We start from the raw sequence: 27,896 nt of genomic DNA on the forward strand, positions 1-27,896 counted from the left end.
TCAGATTCCGAAAAATGAAAACGGAACTGTTTTTATAAAATCATTTTATTTCGTTCTAAAGTTCTGTGTCTGCGCAGGCACTTACTAAAGTGCCACACATCTACACTAACGAAAACATGCAAATACGTGTACGGCTTCTGAGATGGTAGTGCCCCCACTGCTGTTGAAGAACACAGTCGGCGCTTTCCGACACGTTGAACTCCTGATCGTACAGTCTTCACCAGAGTTTTGAGCACATTTCACGAAACAGGTATTCTAACAAGTTCTCATTTTTCCTCTGAACGTCTAGTGCAACGTCCTACGTAGGAACAGCAACACCTGTTGAAACGGTGCAGCGTAGTCCTACGACCAGCACACGGCGACTTCCTTCGCGTATCAGTGGCCCACGAACACCTTTGTGGGCGAACATTACTTGTGGTAAATTTGTACCTAATTCACATACAGCTTGTCCATAGTCTTCACGTTGGCGACAGTGTCACACGACTGAATTTTGTCACTGGTTACATAACAATGAATGACAATCTTCATTTGCTTCAATTAATACTATTCACTGATGAAGCCACGTTTACACGGAGAAATCAACAACACACTTAAGAATCATCGAAGGTCACAGGAAAATCCAAACGCTACAGTGGAAACGAATTTCAGAGTTCGTTTTCGACCAATGTTTGGTGCCGCAAGATCGGTAATGTTTATAGGTCCAATCATTTTAGAAGAGCGAATGACGGGACATAACTATTTCCATTTTTGGAAAATTTGTTTGTTGAACATCTCGAAGATGTTTCTTTTGTCACGAGGACTAAATGTGTTTCTGTATGACGGAAACTCTCCAGATTGTACCTGATGTGCGAGGGAACATCTCAACTGCACCTACCCTGATCACTGTATTGGTAGTGTCTAGTTCGCCAGATCTCACGCCATTAGATTTTTTGCTTACGGGGTTGGATGAAGTCTCACCTGTAGAAACTAAACGCGAATATGCGAGATGAACTGTTTCGTTTCGTCGTGGTTGCTGCTGCCCTCAATAGGGAACGTGCAGGGGCACTCAAACAGCACGACATATTCTCCCTATAGAGCACTAAATACATAAAGGTTGGGAATGGGGTATTGAAAAATTATTGTGAACCATATAACAGCTGTAATGTGACGTGAAATATAATGCTTTGAAGTGAATATGTTAATAATACCTACTTTTCAGCCGATACTTTGCAAAAAACTTACAATGTTTACTGATATTTGCACATGCGTACATATGTAAACCTGAGAATGTACTGAATAACAAAGAAAATAATGACAATGTACATTAAATTTGTTGTATATCGGAAAACATTCGGAATAGGGCAAACGTCCATATGAAGTTTTTTTCTGCAGATGATCGTTCCTGTCATATTCCTAAATCCTGACTATTCCTCCAGGGACAGCCTGTATACAAAACATAGATACTGTAAATCGTTTGTAAGTACTGAAGTAAAAATTATGGGCAATTTGTTTGGAAAGACACACCAGCAAACTAAAAAGCAAGTTCCAGTGACTCTGGAATTCTTTTCTTACCTTTAATAAACAATCATAACAAAATGCGTTGCACAGAGTATGTAAAGAACTAGAGATAGAGATTTCTAGAACAGTTTGAAAATGAACAAGTACGGGCAAACTCAATGAACGAAAGCAGCTGCAACTGATCGAAGAGCGGAGAAGCTGGAACAAGGAACGAGTGACCACCCTTTGAAGGACGAGACCAAGCGAACGAGACAGGCGGGAATGAAGGAATGGTGGACGAGCGTTCCTTGGAAGTCGTTCCTCGGTCCTTCTGTACAGTTTAGTGAACCGCCCCTTTAGACCTGTTGCTTCACGGAGGACCCATCTCTACTCACAACACTACAGGTACATAACTGTGAGGGCAATCCTCTGCCAAAACTAGTGCTTTTGAAAAACGTTTAGTGCTAAAACAGCCTCTTTCCTTTAGCTGACGTATTGAGGTAGTCAATAGGTCATTGTGCGTACAAAACCGATTCGGCAAAAGCTGTAAGGCAGGATTTTAACTGGACTGAAAAATCGCTTTTGCGATCGGTGACTCGCGACAAGGCTTCCTCATCCGATGCATATCCTCTGGGATCTGCTCTCGTTGCAAATTAACTCTTCAGATACATTACCCTAACGCTGGTGAGCCAGATTTACTTTATTTCGTATAGTCAGTTTACTGGGCTCGCATCTGATTTGTTATTTGCAGTGCAAGCTCTATCTAGTTTTCCTTCTGCTACGTATCGCTCGTATCATCACACAATAGGGTGATCAACTCTCTCGTATTTAAGGGCGGGGCGGGGGGGGGGGGGGGGGGGGGGTGGTACTACAGAATTTTTTTTTCTCCCCCGTTCCTTTATTGGCCGCCTGTTTCTCCAGCATATTTCATCAGTGATCAATGTTAATATTATTAAGTCTGTCAAGTACCATCGGTAATTCAAATTCCATGACCGACGGATCTCGCAAGGTTTTTGTACAATAACTGATACTGTTGTCGACATTGACTCTTTCTTCTGTTCGTGATTCTACGGAAAGGAGAAGGTTTGGCTCAAGAAAATGTGAGGAGTGGGGAAAGAACGACACAGCCTACGCGTGCCGAGGGGTCGTGAGAGTAGTAGTTCCTACTTGTTCCTCGGTCAGTACTGACAACCCACAGATGCGCTCGTCTTGTGCCGATGAACAGTTGTGGTGGAAATAACTCACGGAACTAACAAGGACTCGCGAAGGTGGATTGTAACTACATTCATATTTAAACATACTCGTTACATTGTTAATTTTTCATACGACATAACATTTCGCAGTGATTCGAAAGAGTCAGTGCTGATAGATTGCTTAATTTTGCAGCAATCGAAACTAGAAGACAGGCAGCATGAAATGTTTCGACTTGCGTGGTCTTCTTTCCGAAAGCATAACTACTATACTGATCAGCTTTCACATGTCTTCATTTGCTTCTAAAGTGAATCACTTTTCATCATGCGTCCTCACAGTGAGAGTGAAGATGTATAAACTCGACGAAGCAAGATGATTAGATGCTCCTGTGTTTATTTGAAGAAGTGGGACGAACAATATTCTTCGTTACAGCCACGCCTTCCAGCGTTAACCGAGCTTACTATATGCTTCGTAAGCTGACTTCAGCATCTCTGTGGTGTAACGCTGACTGCAGCCAGCTTTCTCGTACGGAAGTTAATAAGCGGAGCGAAAGAGATTGTTTTTAGTCCTAATAATGATTCTGTATACTAGGCTGTGACTTGGGAAAAGATTCATATTACTTAAACACACTTCATTAAGGAATAAATATACTCAAAAGCGGTTGTTAGTATACCTAGTTCTTTGTATGGGTTCTGGTATGCTGTTCTTGAATTTACACCACATTTCAGTCTCATCGGAAGCTTTTCCACCCTGAAAACATCTCTCTCTGTTTGTGGAGTTACCCCAAAGTATGATACCGTATAATAGTTAAAGCTATCAAAGTGCACCATTTTTTTTATATTTTTGTATCTTCATTGTAACCCCCATTTCAAGAAAATGTGATGTAATTCTGGAGCTGAAATTTACTACATATAAATTTCCTTTAAAATCATTACCAGATATAAAATTTTTGAAAACATTACCAGCGATCTTTAATTTTAAAGTGTAAAGATTAAAAACAGTCTTGATCACAACTTTTTATTTTTATTGGAGTGACCGGTTTCGATTCTATTTAAGAACCATCTTCAGACTCTGAAAAAACATTACGAGATAGAGGGATCGTTATAATAGTAAGTATATATAAAAAATGTAGAACTAATAAATAAATATACCCAGGACGGTGGGCGTGACGAAGCCTATTTAATAACAGTTTTCTCCTTGTCCAATTAGTAGTTATTCCAGCGTCGAGGGTCGGCGCAACTTGCACCACGGAGTCCACCCACCGTCCTGGGTACATTTATTTATTAGTTCTACATTTTTTATATATACTTACTATTATAACGATCCCTCTATCGGGTAATGTTTTTTCAGAGTCTGAAGATGGTTCTTAAATAGAATCGAAACCGGTCACTCCAATGAAAATAAAAAGTTGCGATCAAGACTGTTTTTAATCTTTAAATCATTACCAGATGTTGGTCATCTGCCTAAAATCACAATCAAATATTGTTCGCCTGGCACACAACGAATGTTCAAATGTGTGTGAACTCCTAAGGGACCAAACTGCTGAGGTAATCGGTCCCTAGATTTACGCCTCTAACCACGCGGCCACTACGCGCGGCTCTGTCACTCAACATCCGCCGTTGGTATAATACAAGGTGACCAGGAAATCCACCGACGAAAATTGCAGATGTTTTTCAAGGCTACTTTGCGATTAACGGAGCGTAGTCTTCAGAAGCTCGTACTTCATTTTATTTCAAACCCCGTTTATTTTTGTATCATTCTAGTGAAAATGTCTGCACAACAGCACAAATGCCGATGCTGTGCGGTATGCGTCTTGTGTGGAAGCGGACATGTTCAATTCACTGCTGGCTGCTAGTTCCCACTTTATTGTTCGCCCTCAAGCTTGTGCTCAGAACACTTCGGGTCTGTCTCATGTTTGTTCAGTGTATCACTGACAGTGATACACTGCAGTATGAGGGATTTACTGATGAAGAATTAGCCGTGGACCTTGTGTATGGGTTTATTGACTCGAACGAAAAATCGGCACAGCGGCCTATCCTGAGCTATTCCCGTAGCTAAGCAACCTCGTCACGGTAAATTCTCACTTTTACATAGGGGACGAAGAGAAACTGGATCCTCTTGTCTTAGAATGGAAGGTACTGGCCATGTGAGGTGCGCCAGAACCATAGAGTAGAAATATCTCTGGAGGGAGCATTCAGAAGCGCAGAATTGATTTTGTGTTGTCAACATACGTTGCCACAATGGTCACGTGATCTCGGGACGCCGTAGATTTGTCCGTCATTTGCCCTATAAATTTTGAATGTTGTCACATCACTAGTAAAGACAAATTCCCTTCGTAAGTGCTGTGGATTCAGTATAGACGTTTGCAGGCACCATAGCAGTTTACGTCTGATATTTGAAATAAATTGGGCTCTTAGCTTTCAAGAGCAAAATGAACGAGCATGACGTCACAGAAGCTTCACTTCGGCATGTCACATCTCGTAAAGTCGCTTAACACGAACGGCGAAATTGGTGTTTTGAGTCACCACCCCTAATATGCATAAAATGTTATAGTATCAGAACTGAGGAGCTAACAACGACAAAATTTGTCAATGGCCGAAACAAACTTTATAACCTATGTTCTTGATCAATTATGTTTGGTAAATTATTGAGAAGTGAGACAACGTTTCAAAACATCGACAATTATTTGCTAGGGAAAATATGTACATTCTTACACATCAAAGACAGCTTCAAACGAATTAATGAAGCCTGTTAAACTTATCCATTATGTTTTTTCTTACGTAATTAATAGTCATATACAACTGTATTTTACTCTTTCATTAAAGCTGACTTTTTCGCTTAAAATGTCATATGGTGGAATTTGCTTCGTCTACTTATGTTCTTATACATATACATTGTGGGTGTCAGCGCCGTTGTGTTATCGTAAAACCTAAATAACTTTTCGCCTTCAGATATACGACCTCGGTTGTGGAAAAAATATCCCAGTCGTCATGGAACATCTCCAATTTGTCACTAAAACAAAGCGCTATTAAAAAATAAAGATTATGAAAATACAACAGTACAAAATCGACTATTATAAAGAGAATGAGAGCGCGGTGAAAATAGGTTAACTTAAGATGTTAACAGACTGGTACCGTTAAAATTTTCTTCCCGAGAAACCGCGACGTACCGTGAAATGACGTGATGTTCCGTTGACGAGCTGTGCGAATGCCTCCATTTGAAAGGTGTTGTAGAATGTTTTGGTGTTACGTGACGAGACGTGACGTTACCTGATGGCGGACGCGAATTGGCGCTAAACAATCGACGTCGTCCCTAGATCACGTGACAATTCCAGTTTAATGTTGACAACATGCGCAGGACGCAATGCTCACTCCAGAGATATTTCTACTCTATGGCCAGAACACCCGATCTTTATAAGGTGTCAATCGTGCAACATGTAGTCGGTGCCGTTTGCGAGCTCTGAACGTAGTCCAAACAACTGTCTTAACAATCTTATACCATCCTCAGCTGCACTCGCATAATAAACACAAGGTGCAATCATTGCAGTCAGCCTCCTTTGGATGTCGAATAAAGTCTACAAATTGATCTTTGGAGCAATGGGAAGAAAACCACAGTTATTTCGCTTCCGTGTAGTTTACAAACCAGGCTATGTTTGCAAGGGAGGACACGTTCAACAACAAATGGTTCAAATGGCTCTGAGCACTATGGGACTCAGCTGCTGAGGTCATTAGTCCCCTAGAACTTAGAACTAGTTAAACCTAACTAACCTAAGGAAATCACAAACATCCATGCCCGAGGCAGGATTCGAACCTGCGACCGTAGCGGTCTTGCGGTTCCAGACTGCAGCGCCTTTAACCGCACGGCCACTTCGGCCGGCCGTTCAACAACAGATGGATGTGATGACGCAGATCCGCTCATACTGGTGTGCCGATCATATCAACGGAAGTTCGTTGTAAATGAATGAGGTGGTACTGTCGATGGTTGCTTGACTGGGTGTGACGTACTACCCGATAAAATGATTGGCCTTGTGTACAAAAATGTTCCTTCTACATATCATCCGACAGTTCCTAGAAGATATGCTGAGAATACGTCAGTTTATGTGGCTTCAACGTGACGAAGCGCCGGCACAGTTGTATTCGATGTTGAGAACAACACTGGTGCCGCACGGGGTGGCAACGTGGTTTGAGGAGCCACGTCACGGACTGCGCGGCCCTCCCATCGGAGGTTAGTCCTCCATCGGGCATTGGTGTGTGTGTTGTTATTAGCATAAGTTAGTTTAAGTAGTGTGTAAGTCTAGGGACCGATGACCTCAGCAGTTTGGTCCCTTAGAAATTCACACACGCAACAACACTGGTGAAGTGTTGGCTAGTCGCAATATGCCTCCCCCACTGACACGGAAGCAGTTCTTCCGCACCATTACCTTATCACGAACGCATAATAGTTTTGTTGTCTCAATGACATAGTCATCCTCTTTTATTTCATATAATTTAGTTAACCTCTGGTAAAGGAACATCACTGTGCACCTTTATTATAAATCAAATCACTCACATACTATCCTTCTCCCTCTATGTCGCTATGTATCATCAAATGTTGAATTCGGTTTTTCGTGGTCATGGTTTTCCCTATACTGCTTAAGGCAAATGCTTGAGATAAAAGTGTATGTGTTTCGTCTGAGACGTGTTGCATGACTCTGAATTTTGTACTGTACATTTTGGAGATGGGGTACTTTGTGTTTTATACTGTTGCCAGAGTATCTTCATGGACACAAAGGAAGTTTTCTCTGCCTCGTGATGACTGGGTGTTGTGTGATGTCCTTAGGTTAGTTAGCTTTAAGTAGTTCTAAGTTCTAGTGGACTGATGACAATAGATGTTAAGTCCCATAGTGCTCAGAGCCATTTGAACCATTTGAACAAAGGAAGTTGTGGTAACAAATCGAATTAATCATAGTTAAATTATTAGTCTATAACGAGCCACCACAGACCATTGATCTCCAAAATTTTATATTACAGTACAGGAAATTCAAAATGTGCATAATAAAGTTCGTTTCAAAACCTGTAGAAAGAGAAGCACTCCTCAGAATGACGTCAAATTTCAACAGCATATTTTTGAAGTACGGAGAAACGGATAAAGCGCTTTAACCTAAATGGGGTCGGCTACAAATGATAGATGAATCACAATACGACAGTTATGGTTGACTTACACATTACAGCATCCGTACCGTTCAAAGTGTATGATTGCACAAGTATGGCAGTCAACTATTAGTTAGGTAAATCCATCCCATCAAGGCAAGACATTACCACACATCGTATGGGAAAACCGGTTTTTATTTGTCCTTAGTCCAAATACCGTATGAAAAGTAAAATGACGTCTATTTTTAATTTTTCACGGAGAAAAACCCGCATAAAAAGCAATATGACATCGGATTTTGATTGTCCTGGGGCCAAAAACCGCATAAAAAGCAAAATGATATCGGTTTCTAGTCGTGGTGAGACCGGCGCAAGATTTGTTCGATATGCTGCCCACGTTTTCTGTCACACATTTAAATCGTGAAACAGCGTCATCCACAACAGATCTGAGTGTCGCAGAAGGGTCACGTTCAGAATGTGTTGCGCAGTGTGTGCCTTAAATTCAGTTACGCTCGTAACTGGAGCACTAAACACATCATCTTTCAGATAACCCCAAAGCCAGAATTCACGCAGATTGTCAGATGGCCGGCCGGTGTGGCCGTGCGGTTCTAGGCGCTTCAGTCTGGAACCGCGTGACCGCTACGGTCGCAGGTTCGAATCCTGCCTCGGGCATGGATGTGTGTGATGTCCTTAGGTTAGTTAGGTTTAAGTAGTTCTAAGTTCTAGGGGACTGATGACCGTAGATGTTAAGTCCCATAGTGCTCAGAGCCATTTGAACCATTAAGGTCAGATGATCTGGATGGCCAGGCTGTAGGGAAATGGCAGCTGATAGTTCTAGTATTTCTGAAATCCTTCTGCTGCTGCCGCTCGATGGCTGTGCAATGTGCGGAGGAGCGCCATCTTGTAGAAAAATGATCCTACCCGTGCTTCTACGCCGTTGAATTGCTTTCATGACGTTGATGCGTTAAAGACTCCCTTGCCATTTACCAGTAATGATACGTGTAACAAGAACCGCAGGTCTCATATCCTTGAAAAATTTGACTGCACGGTAAACGGTGCCGTCAACCCGTTCCTCCAGTTGATGTGCGTGCCGATTTTCCGTTGCCCATGTTCTGCTGTTTTGCGTATTGACATGTTCTTGGAGACCGAAATGGGCTTCGCCTTACATAAGATTTTCCACGGTCATTCATTGTCCACTTCCATGCGAGCAAGGAATTGCAGAGCGAACGTTTATCTTGCTGGCCGGTCAGCAGGAAGAAACTCCTGAACATGAGTGATCTTGTATGGATAGCAATGAACCGTGTTTCGTAGGATTTTATGCACCGCGCTCGCAGGCATGTCGAATGTTCGGGTAATTCACCGTGCACTGCATGTCCACACACCACCTCTCGACCTCTCCTGAAACCCTGTGGCCTCATCTTCGACAGACGTCGGATCAACCGCTTTACTCGGCCAGCCCCATTGCACTTCAAAAGAACCTGTACTTTCGAATTTTGTAATCATTTTCTCCTGACCGTCAATAAAAATCGTACCAATGACTTCGTTGAGTGTGCGGAACTTCTGCAGTGCTACAGGTGCAAAGTCAAAGTTCTTCTAAAAGAGCTCTCCCACAAGTGCGGTCAGTCATAGTCATGTCTGGCATCTCGGGTGCAAACTGGGAACATCCTTGTGCATATTCTGACGCTTACAGTACCATCTATTGGTCAAATTTTCGATACTTCTTTTTTCGTGATGTTTTCCCCTGCGTCAGTAATATGCTGTTCAAATGTGATGTAATTGTGAGCAGTGATTTTCTTTCTACAGGAGTTTGAAACTGGAACTGTAATTATGGACACTCAGTAGTTTCCTTCACATATTGTTTCTTACACTTCACCTATGCAACGATAAATTTATCATATACTTTAAAAGATTCGGAGATCTCGCTCTCTGCTTGCTACTAAGGTTATTAAGTACACTGTTGACTTTCTTAGATTCAAAGAAATGTAAAACGGTAAAGGAAACAAGCTAACTTTATATAGGGTTGTTCATATTTTGTAGCCAGAAACAGAATTCCGCATATCAGACTGAAAGCTGTTTACCACGGATGCCTGCCCAGCCACAACGAGGCACTGGAAATGGCTTTCCTGTTCCACGTGGCAAGGTTACGGGCAGTAAACAAGTGCCTTGTAAATTGCCAGAGTACTCCATTACGGTAAATTATAGCAATGAAAAAAAACGTAAGAGGCTCATATACAAGAATACGGCAGCTGTAGCTCGAGTTTCTCCGCTATCGCCTTGCCGATTCACGCTGTGTCAAGTCAGAGCGGATTGCGGCTTTCAGTAACGCACGCACTGCCAATTCACGTGTCATCGTTGGGCGGATTGAGCACCATTAGCGCTTTGCAGTAGAAGATAGTCTTATAAACCGAAGCTCTACTGTTCCAATAATGATATTATTTTGAAAAACTACGTGCTTCATAGAACGCTGAAGTTTTTGACGAGAAAATCAGGGCCAAACATTCAGCATATCAGGAGTGGATCGGGAAACTGTCTCTTAGCAGATTTTCAGACCACAGATCGTACAGCAGTGAGTGACAGAGAGAGAGAGAGAGAGAGAGAGAGAGAGAGAGAGAGAGAGAGAGAGATGTTTCTACGGAAATTTCCAGATGAAATGAGTGAGCTCTGTACCATAATGCCGCATAAAAAATTTTAAATAATAAGGCTAATCGGGGGACTTAGCAAGATTTAATGTATGTGCAGATGTAACCTTGTGCAGAAGTAGTTTGCTATCTAGCAATCAAGACTGTAAAAAGATGACAAACCAGGGGAGAGATCAGATGTGGATTAACACATCTAAAGAAACATCTTCTCGTCAGTTAACTGGGCTGGCATCAAACACTGAGATGTAATTGAGAAATATATTCCTAAATATTTTATCTGGAACCCAGTACTGTCTCTAAGACACTGGAAAAGACCGAGAAAAAAGAAAGTTGGAAGCATTTGATTCGTGGTGCCTGGCGAAGCGTGGCTTGGGGGCCGTTCCTCTCCAGCGAGTGCTTCCCCCTATAACTCAGACTGGTCCTCTGACGTCATGGCCACGCCAGAGCCACCCGATCAATTACAGGGACGACTGTCAGTCATAGTGGATAGAGAATTCTACCTGTTCCCTATGCGTCAACCTCAGAACACCAAAAACTACTAAAACTTTAATTTTTATTCAAATGTTTGTCTCAGTCCGCGCCGATAGCTGAGTGGTCAGCGCGGCGGTCTGTGACGCCAAGGGGCCTGGGTTCGATTCCCGGCTGGGACGGAGATTTTCTCCGCTCAGGGACTGGGTGTTCTGTTGTCCTCACCATCATTTCATCATCATCAGTAGAAGGCAACAGGAAACCACCAGTGGAATCACATTCCTAGACGCTCATGCGGTGGACATCTCTGACGAGCCTTCCCCCATGACAACACCTGCCGTAAGGCAGAAGACAATTTTTTCTTCTCAGACTGTTGTACTTGCTTTACTAAGATTTCTAAGTACTATTTAGGGTAGATTTATTTAACTTGATCTTGACAAGTTTTGCGATATCGGTTTTAATTAGCGTTGTACAGAAACAAATTTGATGTCCGAGCAATTCAAGATCACTGCATGCAAGAAAAGTACTTTCAAAAATATATGTTGACCTGAAGAAAGATTTTAGTTTAAGGGCGAAGTCTACGAGTTTGGGGTGCCTAGCTTGTGGCGTGGCTTCTGCAAAACCTTTCTGTTCTGAATAGCATGAACGCATCATTTCGTAAACTGCACTCTCTTCCTTTCTAACTCTTCCAAGATCAATTTTCACTGGATTATTATAGGAAATGATGTCCGACTCAAGGGATTCAAAATCTTTAAAGTATCGGCAACGGAAATAAATCTCGAAAATTTTGCTCAACGTGTTCTTGTTTCACGTCACAGCAACTCGAGAAATGACACAAATTTTCCTTGTTTAGTTGCAACTTAGGCAGCGCAAGTTTACACTGGAATCCATTAACATGCGTGAACATATGGGAAATAGTGCATCCCTTTCCTTGCAAATGATTTGTAAAATCTATGGTAAAGCTCATTCTGATAAAAAGTGAATCCTTCGTCTTATTTTCAAATTTCGTAGTATCTCATGTTACTTCTTGAGTCTTGAAAAGATCTTTTTCTAAATAAAAAGAAAACCGAGCTAAAAATTTCCGTGCACACAACCAACGAATTTCGGAATGAAGTATATCTTCATATTCTCCGTCAACGTCTTCCAAGACTTGTTTAAATTTTCAATGAGGCAGTGTTCGATTTCCTTTGCATATTAAATTCGAAATTTGCGTTACATCCTTCATTACGGACAGTATTGACATTTTATCCTGATGTAAATGCAACGCCGGCCGGTGTGGCTGTGCGGTTCTAAGCACGTCAGTTTGGAACCGCGTGACCGCTACGGTCGCAGGTTCGAATCCTGCCTCGGGCATGGATGTGTGTGATGTCCTTAGGTTAGTTAGGTTTAATTAGATCTAATTTCTAGGTGACTGATGACCTCAGAAGTCAAGTCGCATAGCGCTCAGAGCCATTTAACCATTTTGAAGTAAGCGTTCGCTGAAGCATTTTTGAGCATTTATTTAATACTTGATGGTTCAGGTAGCATTTAAAAATAAATAAAGTTGCTCACTGACGTGCATCGTTCTAGAGTGGCGTCCGTTTGTTGCTTCATAGTGCGGAGAGAAATACCGAGAATGACTTTGTTTTGACTTATGCATTGTTTTTTTAAGTACTAAACATTGGAGTTTTCACTGAAATGTTTACAAAGAATTAATCACTGCAATAGCCTGGATAGAAACCAGAATAATAGTCACAGTAATAACGCGAACTGACAACTTCGATTCTAGCGCAATATTAAGGAGAGTAAATCTGAACAGAAATCCGAATGGGAGTAACGGTGCGACAGCATATGTCGAAGCCTCATTCGATTGCTGATGTACAAGCGTACAGAAATCTGTAGCCATGCCGTGACGACACAAATCGAGTTGGAGGGGGCAAGCGCTCACTGGAGGGGAATGATCACGACTGCTATAGAAGGATGAAGAACAGTGGCGAAGCGTCCAGAAAGGTTGTAAGGCAGAGACTACCCAAAAACTTTCAAAATAACTCGCCCATACTGAATTTAATCCGATCTGATCACTTACCCTCGTAAATGTTTTCAAATATTTTACGTTTAAGTTTCGTATATGCACCTGCCAGTATAACGCAACGCTCCTCTAGCTTTGTAACCAATAATAGCTCGGAATTCTACGTGGCGGACTAGTTTCTACAGCCTGGATATGGTTTGTAAAAGCTGGCGTTTGATTTGTTTCAGCTTCTCGCCAGCAGGTGGATACACGCCTAAGTGTTATGACAAGTCTTTCAGCAGTTCCCTGACAGATAGCGCTACTTCGCATCATCTAGCACGCAAGTAGAAAGCCGGGCAGAACGAGAACCATTAACTCTTAATTTAAGTGTTTATTTCAAATACAAAGAACGAGGAGGTATTCATAATTCATAGAAAATAAATGTGAATGCACCACTGGATGATGACAAGAAATAGCTTACGTATTTTCATTGTTCCTCAGATGAAAATTTAGTAGCCTTACTTATTTCAAACGTTGGTAGTTCTGTAGCGTGTCTGTAGGTTTTCACATCAACTGTAGTGCTTATGACGAAACCGAGAATATTAATTTTGCAGGTGAAATGTAGTAAGTAGTGGTAGTGATTAACTGATTAGTGAAGTATATTTCTGTGTGCTCTGTCCCGTGTGAGATGTCATCAATCTTTCTTGACACTGTGTTATCGAAAGAAAAACTGCTGATTTCTAATATTTAAGTCATTATGTTGTGAAGCAGAGCCCCGGACCTACGATATTTCCGAACCAGGGCAAAAAGTTGATAGTAGCGCCCCCCCCCCCACCCTCGAGTGTTTAAAATACGGCGCCATAAATAAAAAAAATAAAAAAAAGATTTTTCAAAGATGTATTCACCTCGTAGCGCTCATCTTTCTGAATAGTTTCATGTATAAAACATACATTTTCAAGGAAATGTGAAGCATGTTATTTGGTCTTCAGTGTGCCTAAAGTGCAGTGCATGTCTCTTTACACCGCTTTCTTCTGTCGTACATCACAGTATTTCGCTCTGTGGAATTCAGATGTGTATATTTTGTAATGGAAGCTATCAAACCTATGTTCAGCACAGTGGACATTGACATGTCCTGTGGTGCATCTCCTGCCCCCAGTCGGCCGGTCTGACATCCTACCCCCTTTAAAAATACTTAGTCAGTAATGAGTGGGATTATTTGTGACCAGGAGGATAAGAACTCTTCAAAAAATTGGTACTCTTCATTGCCTATTAGCTAATAGCTTTGTTTTGTATGACATAAAATTAAATATACGAAACATAAAAGCAGTAAAGACAAGAAACAAGAAAGACAGTGCACATTTCTTCAATCCTTAGGTCCAGGAATTTTTTCACTCTAATCTTGCTACAGCTTTCCACGGCGTGCTTTCATTTCTGCGAAAGAATCTATGAGCTCATCAAAATTAGTTAAACTTTTGCTACCTGAAAAATCAAAATGTCCTTGTCTGATACTGAAAAAGCTGACAACACGAATAGTATCAAGCCTGGTGTGGTTTCTCACATTGATAACGTCTATTGTTCACTGTCTGTTAGATAAAACGTATTACCTCTTTCTAATACTGCAGCAATTCCAACACACACTAAATAAGCGAGAATTTTACGGCACAAATGGTCATTTTTGTCTATCTCATTTGCAGAAATAACACAATAGAATTCACGAAGTACCAATATCAAATGCCTATTAGGCCTACTACAAGCAAAAAGCTTTATGTTAGCAAATAGTTGCACTTTCCATTCATATTCTCCTGTTTCTCAAGCATGAGATAGAATAGTAGTATTAGTAGTACGAAATTTTTATATAAATTTAAAATCTTCATATTCTTTCATAGAATTTGTGTGATGTCCCGTTCCTTCTCCTATCTCGTTCTAAAAACACTCTTCACCTGCTAGAATTACTGGTTTAATTATCCCGTGTTCTCCGGTTAGGCTTTATTACGTGTTCGTATAAGGCGTTTTCTGCGCTATCCGAGAATAGAATTAATCAGCTGCTACTCGGGGACTGTACAACTGGCCCTTACTCGTGTAGCGATCTGGCAAAACCTTTCTGTCAAAATTACATTTTCTTGGGTTCACCGAGAAGGTAATATGTAATTTTTCTTACTTGTTATTCCTGTTAGCCATTTATTTCCACACTAGTAGTCTGAATCTATGGATAGTTACAAAAACGCTTATCATTCGCACGCGCAATCAACCACATAAACAAACAGCGGCTGGCATTCACCCGTTCGGGTTTATTCGGCTCAGCTCGTATAGTTCCGTCCGCTTTTACCAGGGGAAATGTTTTCTTTATTTCTAGATGCGACGGCGAATCCCCTGGCAGAGCGCTCACGCAAACTATGAACACATTCAAAAGTCAGCTTATGATTCGTTCAGCTTAGAATTTGTCCAAAAATTTAAAAATAAACCAACAGGGGTGCTTTTCAAAATCAGGTGAACAATCGATAGACCAACGTGCTCTGGATGCCAGGCACTTCGTGAAACAAGATTTTTTTTTCTTTAAGAGTATGAATGTAGTGTGCGCCCTGAAATTGCCGTTCGGGCTAGATACCTCGGTTTGACACCCCCCCCCCCCCCTACCCTGGCCGGGAAAAGCATGGTGGTGCTGATTCCCAAAAACTCCCATCGTCGGATTTATTTCAAAACAAGACCCACTAAATTTTTTAATTGAAAACTCTGCATCCTTCTCTCGTCTTTCTTTGGAAGATAAACACCTGGGGAGAGAACGAAAGCCGACGCCAAGTCTATCTATTAAAAAGTCTTATCGAATATTTGTACGACGTTTCCAAACACAGTGCTACAATTCAGAGCGGCGGTTAAGTGGCAGAGATCTAAGGAACAAACCTTTTTGCTTTTACAGCGTACTATTTGGAATGAGTAATGACGGTTTTGAATCGCGTAACTGAGGAGTAGGTGAAGAAAGTGTTCAAAATTTCTCTTCGACAGCTAAAAAGTGCGAATGTTCCATTTCACGCTGTTAAATACAATCAGCTAGGCACAGTAAGGATTGACCACTCTCTTTCACAAGCAACAGGCTTGTAAGCTTTGTAACACAACGTAAAGGTTGATCAAAACGGAAGTGTAATGAAGAGACTTATTTCGACAATCTGCTTGTCAGCACTAAAAGAGTTAGCTTTCGAAGTCATGACGAATCTGAGGTATCAGTAAATAAAGAAAATTATTTAGAACTTCTGGGTTTCTTGGCAGTAGAAAGCCAGTCTATTGTGGAACTAGCGTATCCTTATGTTCTCTCTATCCACTGTTACGCATATCAATTGAACCTAGTCCTCCTCTATGCTTGTAAAAATATTATGCGAGTAAAAGTTTTTGTGGCAAATCTGTCAGGTTTTCACGCATTTTTAGCCGTCCCAGTAAAGGAAGTGAACTTCAGAGGGAAAGGGATTTAAACTATCAGGTCCTTGTGAAACAAGATGGAGTTTTCATTCACGCGCTGTACACATCATTATTCTTCATTATACAGAACCTAACGATGTGATAAACAATAAAGGGTGGGATGATGATTCCTCAACTGTACAATTCCATTTTCCAGCATACAAGCCTCTCGTTTGACATCTTGCGAACTAAAACTGTAGACATAAGACGCAGTAAGCTTGAAACTGAAAACTGCATTAAGGCTGGGGAATAACTTAGGTGTGAGGAAATTATTCTGAAATGATAATGGAATCTAAGAGCCATATAAACTCAGCAGGAGTATCTGAAATTAATTTTAACGAAACGGAAGTAATTGTCCAGAAGCTAAGAAGACTAGTATTCGAAATAGACACAGTAGCAGTAAACATCGAAACTACTTTCCAGGACTTTCATGAAACAGATTTTACACTCTTAAATGAGAAAAAGTTCTGAGGTTATAGCAGGACAAACAGTTTCTCTATATGTGAAGTTGAAAAACTCATTAAAATATATCCTTTATTGACAATGAAAAAGTGGAAAGAGAAGTTAACGGTTATTTACAGCAGTGAGGATATACGTCTAGAGCCTCAGGACCTCCTTAGATCCATTATAAATAATGGTTTAAAAACCTGTTATCTGAATGTGTGAAGTTACTGTCGTTAGTTCTTGTAACTTCAGCAACCACTGGATCTTGCAAAAGGAGCATGAGTACATTGAAACGCGTTAGGGCCCACCTTCGCAACACAATGAGAAATAACACTGCCAAACTTGGCGATTTTGGCTGTAGAGAAGGGAACTGTGAAACCTTCAACCAATCAGCAGGATCTCATATATCGTGTCATTGATGTCTATGCCCAGAAAAGGACAGAAGAATAGAACACATTTATAAAAAGATGTAACGATGCATTAGTATGTTTTTTTATGTGTAGCTATTTAATATTTTTATGAATTTATCACAATTTCTGTGGTAGTTCCAATCGAAGTAGAAATGTGAAACTAAGTTCCTTTGGCAGTATTTCTGTTTTATAAGATTTGTTTTAAGATTTTTCCTTTTTCTAAATTCGTAGTTCTCAGCCTACTCTACAAAAAATGCCACGCTTCGCCACTGATGATGCACCTGATAACGTATGAGATTAAGAGGTAATACTAAGAAGATCTGAATTCGTGGAAAGTGCTTAGCAGAAGGATAGGGTAAATTAGAGAGACGCACTCTAATAATCTACTGTGAGACGATCATCACAAGGAAAACCCATACGGGCGGTAAGGAAGAGAGTATATAAACCAGTATACAAGGTAGTTTGTTGCAGTAGATACACATGAATGAGAAGAATATTGTTGGATGTAACGATGTGGAGTAAGTTAAGACATCAATTAAAACTCTGGCATCTAACCGACATTGAATTCGAATGGAGCATTAGATTCACTGACAACGCTCGGTGAAGGGCACGTCTGTGATTTCAGGCTTATTTTGTCTTAGTACACAGTAATATTCGATTTAAAAAAAGAACCGAGAGAGAAATGCCGTTCCAGGTTTTAACGGTGGCTTGTCTTCTCTAACATTTGATTACTTGGACCAGCTCTCTTCTGTACGCCTAAGAGAGCTATGCCCTACGAAAGTTATCCTGTTCCTACGTTTTGTTATTTAGAGAATTGTTTTTTTATTTCCAACCGAGCAGTCTCTTCCACGTCTATGCTATACACGAAGGCCTAAGAGATTAAGAACCCTTATCATTCTTGTTAAAATTCTATTGGGGATAGGTTATGACCCAGTACCTCATACTTCGCGCGGCGCTCTAGCCCGGCGCTCGTTAGTGAACAATAATACCACGTGGCTGCAGCTATTAAGGCGTGCTGCATAATTTTAATAGTGCTGCCGTTATTGCAGACGGCTCTTGGCATTACGGTTGTAGTTCCTCTGCTCTGCGTCGCGCCATTTCGAAGGACTGAAGATACAGAGTGTTGTTTACTGATGCAAAAAGAGTAATTTCTTTTGTTAACTGGTGCTGTAATAACACGGCTTGTGTTAAGTACCGTTATTCTAGATTACACCTACTACCACTATAAAGACAAAGATACAATCTTCTTATCAAGCTCACTACGGCACGTGTAAACAATTACGTCCTTGACGTTGGAAAAAATTATTATGGAATTAGACATCTCTGTAGCCACTTTTAATACGTCTAGTGCATTAGCCGTGCTAATTTTGTTCTTAGGGTGCAGGGGTAAAGACTAAGAAATCTTTTATCAATTTAGCTTTGGAAACTGCCGTTCAATCTAAACCTAAGACAGCAACTGTGACTACAACCAGTACAGCCTTTACAGATATTACTAGCTGAGTACCCGGCATACTTATTTCAATCGTCCCTTAGTCCAACACTTCGATACCGTATCTTTTTCTATTTCCTCCGTCCCCCTCTCTCTATCAATCTCTTCCTCCCCCCTCTCTCTGTCCATCTCCTCCTCTTCCTTCTCTCTCTCTTTCTGTCCATCTGCTCCTCCCCCTTCTCTCTCCACGCCATCACGCTCACCCCGATAGAAGACTGGTAGTTCTCATCCCCCACAGTATTTATTTCAGATTGTAACTAATGTGTGTCATACCTGGATGAAATCGTTCCATGAGTTTAGGATGAGCCTTTTACCCGTGACTTGGCCCGCGTAAGCACATATCAAATACATTTCATATACAATGAAGAGCCAAAACGTTATGTTGTTGTTCTTGTTGTTGTGGTCTTCAGTCCTGATGCAGCTCTTCATGCTACTCTATCCTGTGCAAGCTTCTTCATCTCCCAGTACTTACTGCAACCTACATCCTTCTGAATCTGCTTAGCGTATTCATCTCTTGGTCCCCCTCTACGATTTTTACCCTCCACGCTGCCCTCCAATGCTAAATTTGTGATCCCTTGATGCCTCAAAACATGTCCTACCAACCGGTCCCTTCTTTTTGTCAAGTTGTGCCACAAACTACTCTACTCCCCAATTCTATTCAATACTTCCTCATTAGTTATGTGATCTACCCATCTAATCTTCAGCAATCTTCCGTAACACCACATCTCGAAAGCTTCTATTCTCTTCTTGTCCAAACTATTTATCGTCCATGTTTCACTTCCATACATGGCTACACTCCATACAAATACTTTCAAAAACGACTTCCTGACACGTAAATCTATACTCGATGTTAACAAATTTCTCTTCTTCAGAAACGCTTCCCTTGCCATTGCCAGTCTACATTTTATATCCTCTCTACTTCGACCATCATCAGTTATTTTGCTCGCCAAATAGCAAAGTTTTTATTTCTTTTCCATGAATTTTAATACCTACTCCAAATTTTTCTTTTGTTTCCTTTACTGCTAGCTCAATATACAGATTGAATAACATCGGGGAGAGGCTACAACCCTGTCTCACTCCTTTCCCAACCACTGCTTCCCTTTCATGCCCCTCGACTCTTATAATTGCCATCTGGTTTCTGTACAAATTGTAAATAGCCTTTCGCTCCCTGTATTTTACCCCTGCCACCTTCAGAATTTGAAAGAGAGTGTTCCAGTTAACATAGTCAAAACCTTTCTCTAAGTCTACAAATGCTAGAAACGTAGGTTTGCCTTTTCTTAATCTTTATTCTAAGATAAGTCGTAAGGTTAGTATTGCCTCACGTGTTCCAACATTTCTACGGAATCCAAACTGATCTTCCCCGAGGTCCGCTTCTACCAGTTTTTCCATTCGTCTGTAAAGAATTCGCGTTAGTATTTTGCAGCTGTGACTTATTAAACTGATAGTTCGGTAATTTTCACATCTGTCAACAACACCTGCTTTCTTTGGGATTGGAATTATTATATTCTTCTTGAAGTCTGAGGGTATTTCACCTGTCTCATACATCTTGCTCACCAGATGGTAGAGTTTTGTCATGACTGGCTCTCCCAAGGCGTCAGTAGTTCTAATGGAATGTTGTCTACCCCCGGGGCCTTGTTTCGACTCAGGTCTTTCATTGCACTGTCAAACTCTTCAAGCAGTATCATGTCTCCCATTTCATCTTCATCTACATCCTCTTCCATTTCCACAATATTGTTCTCAAGAACATCGCCCTTGTATAGACCCTCTATATACTCCTTCCACCTTTCTGCTTTCCCTTCTTTGCTTAGGACTGGGTTTCCATCTGAGCTCTTGATATTCATGCAAGTGGTTCTCTTTTCTCCAAAGGTCTCTTTAATTTTCCTGTAGGCAGTATCTATCTCCTTACATTTGTCCTCTAGCCATCCCTGCTTAGTCATTTCCACTTCCTGTCGATCTCATTTTTGAGACGTTTGTACTCCTTTTGCCTGCTTCATTTACTGCATTTTTATATTTTCTCCTTTCATCAATTAAATTCAATATTTCTTCTGTTACCCAAGGATTTCTATTAGCCCTCGTCTTTTTACCTACTTGATCCTCTGCTGCCTTCACTTATTCATCCCTCAGAGCTACCCATTCTTCTTCTACTGTATTTCTTTCCCCCATTCCTGCCAATTGTTCCCTGATGCTCTCCCTGAAACTCTCTACAATTTCTGGTTTAGTCAGTTTATCCAGGTCCCATCTCCTTAAATTAGCACCTTTTTGTAGTTTCTTCAGTTTTAATCTACAGCTCATAACCAATACATTGTGGTCAGAGTCCATATCTGCCCCTGGCAATGTCTTAAATTTAAAACCTGGTTCCTAAATCTCTTACCATTATATAATCTATCTGATACCTTTTAGTATCTCCAGGATTGTTCCATGTATACAACCTTCTTTTATGATTCTTGAACCAAGTCTTAACTATGATTAAGTTATGCTCTGTGCAAAATTCTACCAGACGGCTTCCTCTTTCATTTCTTCCCCCCAATCCATATTCACCTACTATGGTTCCTTCTTCACTTTTCCTAATCTTGAATTCCAGTCACTTATGACTATTAAATTTTCGTCACCCTTCACTACCTGAATAATTTCTTTTATCTCATCATACATTTCATCAATTTCTTCATCTGCAGAGCTAGTTGGCATATAAACTTGTACTACGTAGTAGACATGGGCTTTGTGTCTATCTTGGCCACAATACTGCGTTCACTATGCTGTTTGTAGTAGCTTACCCGCACTCCTATTTTATTATTCATTATTAAACCTACTCCTGCATTACCCCTATTTGATTTTGTATTTATAACCCTGTATTCACCTGACCAAAAGTCTTGTTCCTCCTGCCACCGAACTTCACTCATTCCCACTATATCTAACTTTAATCTATCCAGTTCCCTTTTTAAGTTTTCTAACCTACTTGCCCGATTAAGGGATCTGACATTCCCCGCTCCGATCCGTAGAACGCCAGTTTTCTTTCTCCTGATAACGACGTCCTCTTGAGCAGTCCCCGCCCGGAGATCCGAATGGGGGACTACTTTACCTCCGGAATATTTTACCCAAGAGGACGCAATCATCATTTAATCATACAGTAAAGCTGCATGCCCTCGGGAAAAATTACGGCTGTAGTTTCCCCTTGCTTTCAGCCGTTCGCAGTACCAGCACAGCAAGGCCGTTTTGGTTAGTGTTGCAAGACCAGATCAGCCAATCATCCAGACTGTTGCCCCTGCAACTACTGAAAATGCTGCTGCCCCTCTTCAGGAACCACACGTTTGTCTGACCTCTCAACATACACTCCTCCGTCGTGGTTGCACCTACGGTACGGCCATCTGTATCGCTGAGGCACGCAAGCCTCCCCACCAACGGCAAGGTCCATGGTTCGTGGGGGAAAAAGTTATGAGCACCTGTTTAATAGTGTTATTCCACTTTTCAAATATAGTACAACAGAGGACCTGCTTGTAATGACTTCTACAAGTTCTTGACAGGATTCCAGAAGCATGTGGCACCAGATGTCTACGTATAGGTCAAGTAATTGCCGCAAATTGCGGTACGCGACACGGTCACCGCTTATTCGCTTAGTTGGGAATTTGGACAAAAGCAGTTACATTTCTGACTTGTTAATGTCGGAGATTTTGCTCTGTATTTGACGTTTCAACAAGATAACGCAAAACAGCTTGTTGCTTGTGTTTTCATTACTCACTTCGATACGGATGTCATTGAACTGTCGCTCTGACGAGCATTTCTTGCAGATCTCTCAACCACTTTCGGAGTTATTCATCTACATGTGCACCTATTGTCCGCAAGTCACCTTATGGTACTTCTCAGTGTGTACTTTTATGTTCCACCGCTGCTTCCCACTTCTCGCTACAAGTAGCGAATTGAGTGCGGTAACAACGATTGTTGGTAAGCGAGATATTCTGAGTATAACTAAGCGATCTGACGGACAGAGTGAGCAGAATTCTGGAGTTGTTTGCTGATAATGCTGTGGCGTACGGGAAAGTGTCAGCATTGAGTGGATGTAGGAGGATGCAACACGACTTAGACGAAATATCTACTTGGTGCGATGAGTGGCAGCTTGTTTTAAATGTAGAGAAATGTAACTTAATGCAGATGAGTACGAAAACCAGTCTCATAATGTTCGAATTCAGCGCTGGTAGTGTGCTGCTCGACACAGTGGCGTCGGTTAAATGTCTAGGCGTAACGCTGCAGAGCGATATCAAGTGGAACGAGCGCAAAGGGCAGTAGCAGGGAAGTCGGGCTGCCGGTCTCACTTTTTGGGAGAATTTTAAGATAGTGAAGCTCATCTAGAAAGACGACAGCCTGTAGAAAACCAGTGCAATTCAATCTTTATTAGTACTCCAGTGAAATTTCCTGGCAGACCAAAAGTTTGTGTTGGACCGAGACTCGAGCTCCAGATCTCCGGATCTTTGACTTTCACGGACGAGTGCTCTGTCAACTTTTTCTTTTTTTATTGTGTAACGAAATCATCAACCTGGCGCTCTTCACTAAGAATATGATACGGGTTTTCGAATAACTAAGTAAAAGAGAGAAAAAAGAAAATCTGCGTGTGATGGGTGAGTATAAGAGCAGCTCTCTCCGGAGCTTCTGCCTCTGGTCGCGTCATCTCGCAGGACTGGAAGAGGTAACTGTTTATTCATGGTCACTGTATACTTCCTCATGTTGTCCAACTTCGCCTTTTCATACGTTGGACATACCGGCTACGTGGAATATCTCGCAACGCACTCTCCAGGAAATTAGAAAAATATTGTTTGTAGTGCAGAGTCGCCAGAGTTCATGAAGTTGGTTCCACAATTCCAGCACAGTCTTCAGTCTCTCGCGAAGCAGATAATGCACCGCTTGGGCTAAATGGTTCAAATGGCTCTAGGCACTATGGGACTTAACATCAGAGGTCACCAGTCCCCTAGACTTAGAACTACTTAAACCTAAGGACGTCCCACACATCCATGCCCGAGGCAGGATTCGAACCTGCGACCGTAGCAGCAGCGCGGTTCCGGACTGAAGCTCCTAGAAGCGCTCGCCCACAGCGGCCGGCTCCACTTGGGCTAATAGCCATGTCAGCGCGTTCGTCTTGGCTCATGGGTAATACGTTCTGTCCGGAGAAAACAATTGTAAGGTCAGTGACTTGTTGTCTACGCAGATATGGAAGGCAGTCATCTTCGTAACTATTAGTTCAATTCTTTTATCTTGGCGGCTCGCGCATGCCCGCCCAGACGGGGGAGATTGCTGCGTTGCCAGTTGCAAACGATGCACACGCCAAGAGAAGCAGCGCCGTAGTATAGTATAGTTCGACAGCTTACGTTTACGGGGAGCGCGCAGTTTATGAAGTAAAGCCACCACGGCCGCATTAACCCTTTCCCTGCTACAGAGACGTACTCCCGCATTCCGCGCTGTGCGAGATTTTGTCATCACTGCACTGCTCGACTGTGCTGACACATGGTGTTCCGACTGCTTTGACACTTATCATTCGATTTCAGAAAAACTGTTTGGCCCAAAAATTTGATTTTACACATCTTCTTGACTGACACCTTCCCCCCCATATATGACATAATTTTGCTTCGATGTTAAACGCACTTATTGTCCAGCATTAAACGTAGTAAACCATTGCACGAAATTTTGAAGAGTTTGCAGAGGTAAAAGTTCATAGCGTATACTTTCCGTGTGGTCGATTTTAGTTGCCACAATGTTGAGAATGAAAGTGGACAATATACCTAAATTTCATATAAAATTTACTGTATAACAATATCTCATTTAATTTAAGTATCAGATAGGTGTCGTATGTAATATTGAGAAATATTCCGTCTTTCGCGACTGTAATAAAAGTTTTATTTATACCAGAGTCATTTCGATTGTTTCTAAAAAGTTCTGATTAAAACAATGTTGGCGAAGTACACAAAACTGAATTGTGGACGTAATAAAACACAGAAAAATCCGGCCACGATGGCCGAGCTGTTCTAGGCGCTTCAGTCAGGGACCACGCGGCTGCTACGGTCGCAGGTTCGAATCCTGCCTCGGGCATGGATGTGTGTGACGATCTTAATGTGGTGTCACCGCCAGACACCACACTTCCTAGGTGGTAGCTTTAAATCGGACGCGGTCCATTAGTACATGTCGGACCCGCGTGTCGCCACTTTCAGTGAAAGCAGACCGAGCGCCACCACACGGCAGGTCTCGAGAGACTAGCACTCGCCCCAGTTGTACGGACGACGTAGCTAGCGATGCACACTGACGAAGCCTCGCTCATTTGCAGAGCAGATAGTTAGAATAGCCTTCAGTTAAGTCAATGGCTACGACCTAGCAAGGCGCCATTAGCCTTACATAGCTTGTATCTAAAGATTCTCACTTGTCTCGTCAAGAGCGATGTACCACAAGGATGGATTAAAGTTAAGTATTCCAGCAGCTACGTACTTTTCTTTACAGCATTCATTATGTATCCTGTTACAGACCTATCTCTTGCCTGCGTGAGCTAAACGCGTGCCTTTCGGCTACTTCCGTGGCGTGGCTGTCTTGCTACGCCACAAGACTTTGGTTAGTTAAGTTTAAGTAGTTGTAAGTCTAGGGGACTGATGACCTCAGTCCCATAGTGCTTAAAGCCATTTGAACCATTTACGACCAAAGAGCCGACCGAGTAAAACTCTGAGGGTCGGATGCAAACCAGAAAATGAGGGCACGTAGATAATGACACAAATCACAACGAGGATTACAGAATATTACTCCCTTTTATAAGCAAGTAGTCCCATGGATCCACGGTGCGTCGCAGCGGTTACTGAGTGGTGTCGACGAAAGCGTGGTAGGAGAGCGCAGTCAGGCCATGAGCGGTCGAACGACGCGAATGTTGCCAACCAACCGACGGGATGTCTGCCCGCTTCTTGTAGTCGACGCTGACCCCGGTGAAGTACTCCGGTATCTTCGCTGTGCGCAGGCCCTCCTTGCGCAGCTCGTGAGTTCGGCCACTCGGACCTCGTGACCACCTCTTCTCATCACGCTACCGCAAATCCTGTGCGTTAACGAGCAATTCGCTCTCATTTAAGTATATGGCCGAAAGATACAGCCTTCCAGAAATTGTGAAACGAATCGTGTAGTCCAGGACCGTGTGCCGCAAAGAGCGCAGATTCACCACGAGATGAGGAAATTCATGCTCATCAGCCCCAAGCGCTGTAGTGTGAGACAGATCAGAACCTACATCATAGGGAAACGCCATAGGAGCTGTATGTGCAAAGGGAGGTGTAGCAGTGTTAAATATGACGGACCTCAGATGGGCCATAAAGGGAAACATTTATAAAACTATTTCCTTCTGTAGTAATTCAGGGAATGAACCCACTGTAATTTTAATCTACTGTCTTTCTTAAATTTTCATGGTGATCCCAATAACACTTGAATATTGATCATATCTATAATAGTTCAGGATTTACCGTTAAAGTGAAAGTACCGAGTTTTGTAAGAAGTGGTGGAACGGCACTCGTCATCGGAGACCCCAGCACTCTCTACTATGGCGTCTATGGCGTCATCGTCGTCTGCTTCTTCGCGTTCTTCTTCTCCCGTAAGAAGAATGTAATCGTCTGTTGGTGTGCGTCGTTCCTTTCGCCGTTTTGAGGACCTCAGTTCACGCTGTCATACACCCATATACATATCCCAATGCTCACGCTGTCATACACCCATATACATATCCCAATGCTGATTCGAAGCCCTATCGTCTCGAATGACTGGGACAGAAGCAGCCGTCGGTACCACCAGCCAGTCAATTTACTTACTCGTCTCCATTCCTGTGACATAGGGCTTCTGATTAGAATCTTAATAATTTTACCATTCTATAACAAAATACCATTCGGAGGTATCAAATTTTATCCTATCAATCAGATTCTATTCTGAATTATAGTAGTAGTTGTATGTTTATTAACATGAATTGGTAAACGACCAGTTCAAGAACCCTATATATAACATAAAATGGTTTAAGCCAACATTTTACATTTTCCAATACTTAAATATTGTATAGAGCATGTCATGAATATCAATATACTACACAGGACTTTTAGAAGCAAACATACTAATACTAAGTGTACACAGAGTAGTACTGAAGAGAAGATGCTGATCTTCTCTTCATTACTGCTCTGTGTACAGTTAGTATTAGTATGTTTGCTTCTAAAAGGACTGTGTCGTGTACTGAGATTCATGACATTCTCTACACAATATTTAAGTAATGACAAATGTAAGGTGGTGGCTTAAAGCATTTTAACCCTTACCCGTGAGGATAGTCCATGGCTGAAACCGATAGATATTTGGGTTTAAAATAAAAGAAGCTGATGGTCAAAGATGCATTTTATACATTACTTGACGGCTGTTGCTAGTAGCCTTCCAAGAATGTTAAGTTACCTTTACTTTCCATGTATAGATTTTCAGCTGTATAAATTGCATCACACGTTTGACCTTGTTTAGTACATACACATGCTTGCTTAAATACAGTACTTACGTTTTACACATTGTTCCATTGCTCATATAAGCTAAAAACAGTTCTGGTCCAAGTACTTGGGCGCTACTTAAATTAGTGTAACTACGACCAGTGTTGGTTTTGTTCACTTGCGACTTTTCTGTCCCGCTGGTAAAGCTACACAACTAATTGTCTGAGAACAGAAATAACACACGCATGTTCCCACCAGTCTATGTTGATTGTTTTGTGTAATGCTTCCAGTTGTAGAGTTATTTATATGATGTCAATAGTCGAACAGTATAATCTGTGTATATGTGTTTTGTATCTAATTCATGTTTTTGGCTACATTTAATTGTAAGTTGTGCATTTTGTCACTTATTACTTGCTTACTCTCTGGTGTGGCGTCTTACATACGGCAATACTCTTACACTGGGATATTTGCTGCGATTACTGATTCGGCTCATTTCTGTATCTTGCTCTATATTTATTGTATGATGGTTACGTTACTTTAAATATTCTGAAAACGTGGGCTGGTTAGTGTCGTATTTCTATCGTATGTGTGCTTTACATCGTCTTTTAAAATTTCTCCTAGTCATTCCTTACATACACTGTACTGCAGCTTTGGCTGTTGAGTTAGTATGGACCCGCTCGTTGGATTTTATGTGACGTTGCTTAAATTTACTTGGAGGGAGATTGTTGTAGTACATGCTACGTTTAGGAGATTTATCTGCAGAATGTTCGCA

This window comes from Schistocerca piceifrons, chromosome 1, assembly GCF_021461385.2.
Source record: "Schistocerca piceifrons isolate TAMUIC-IGC-003096 chromosome 1, iqSchPice1.1, whole genome shotgun sequence".
Classification (NCBI taxonomy): domain Eukaryota; kingdom Metazoa; phylum Arthropoda; class Insecta; order Orthoptera; family Acrididae; genus Schistocerca; species Schistocerca piceifrons.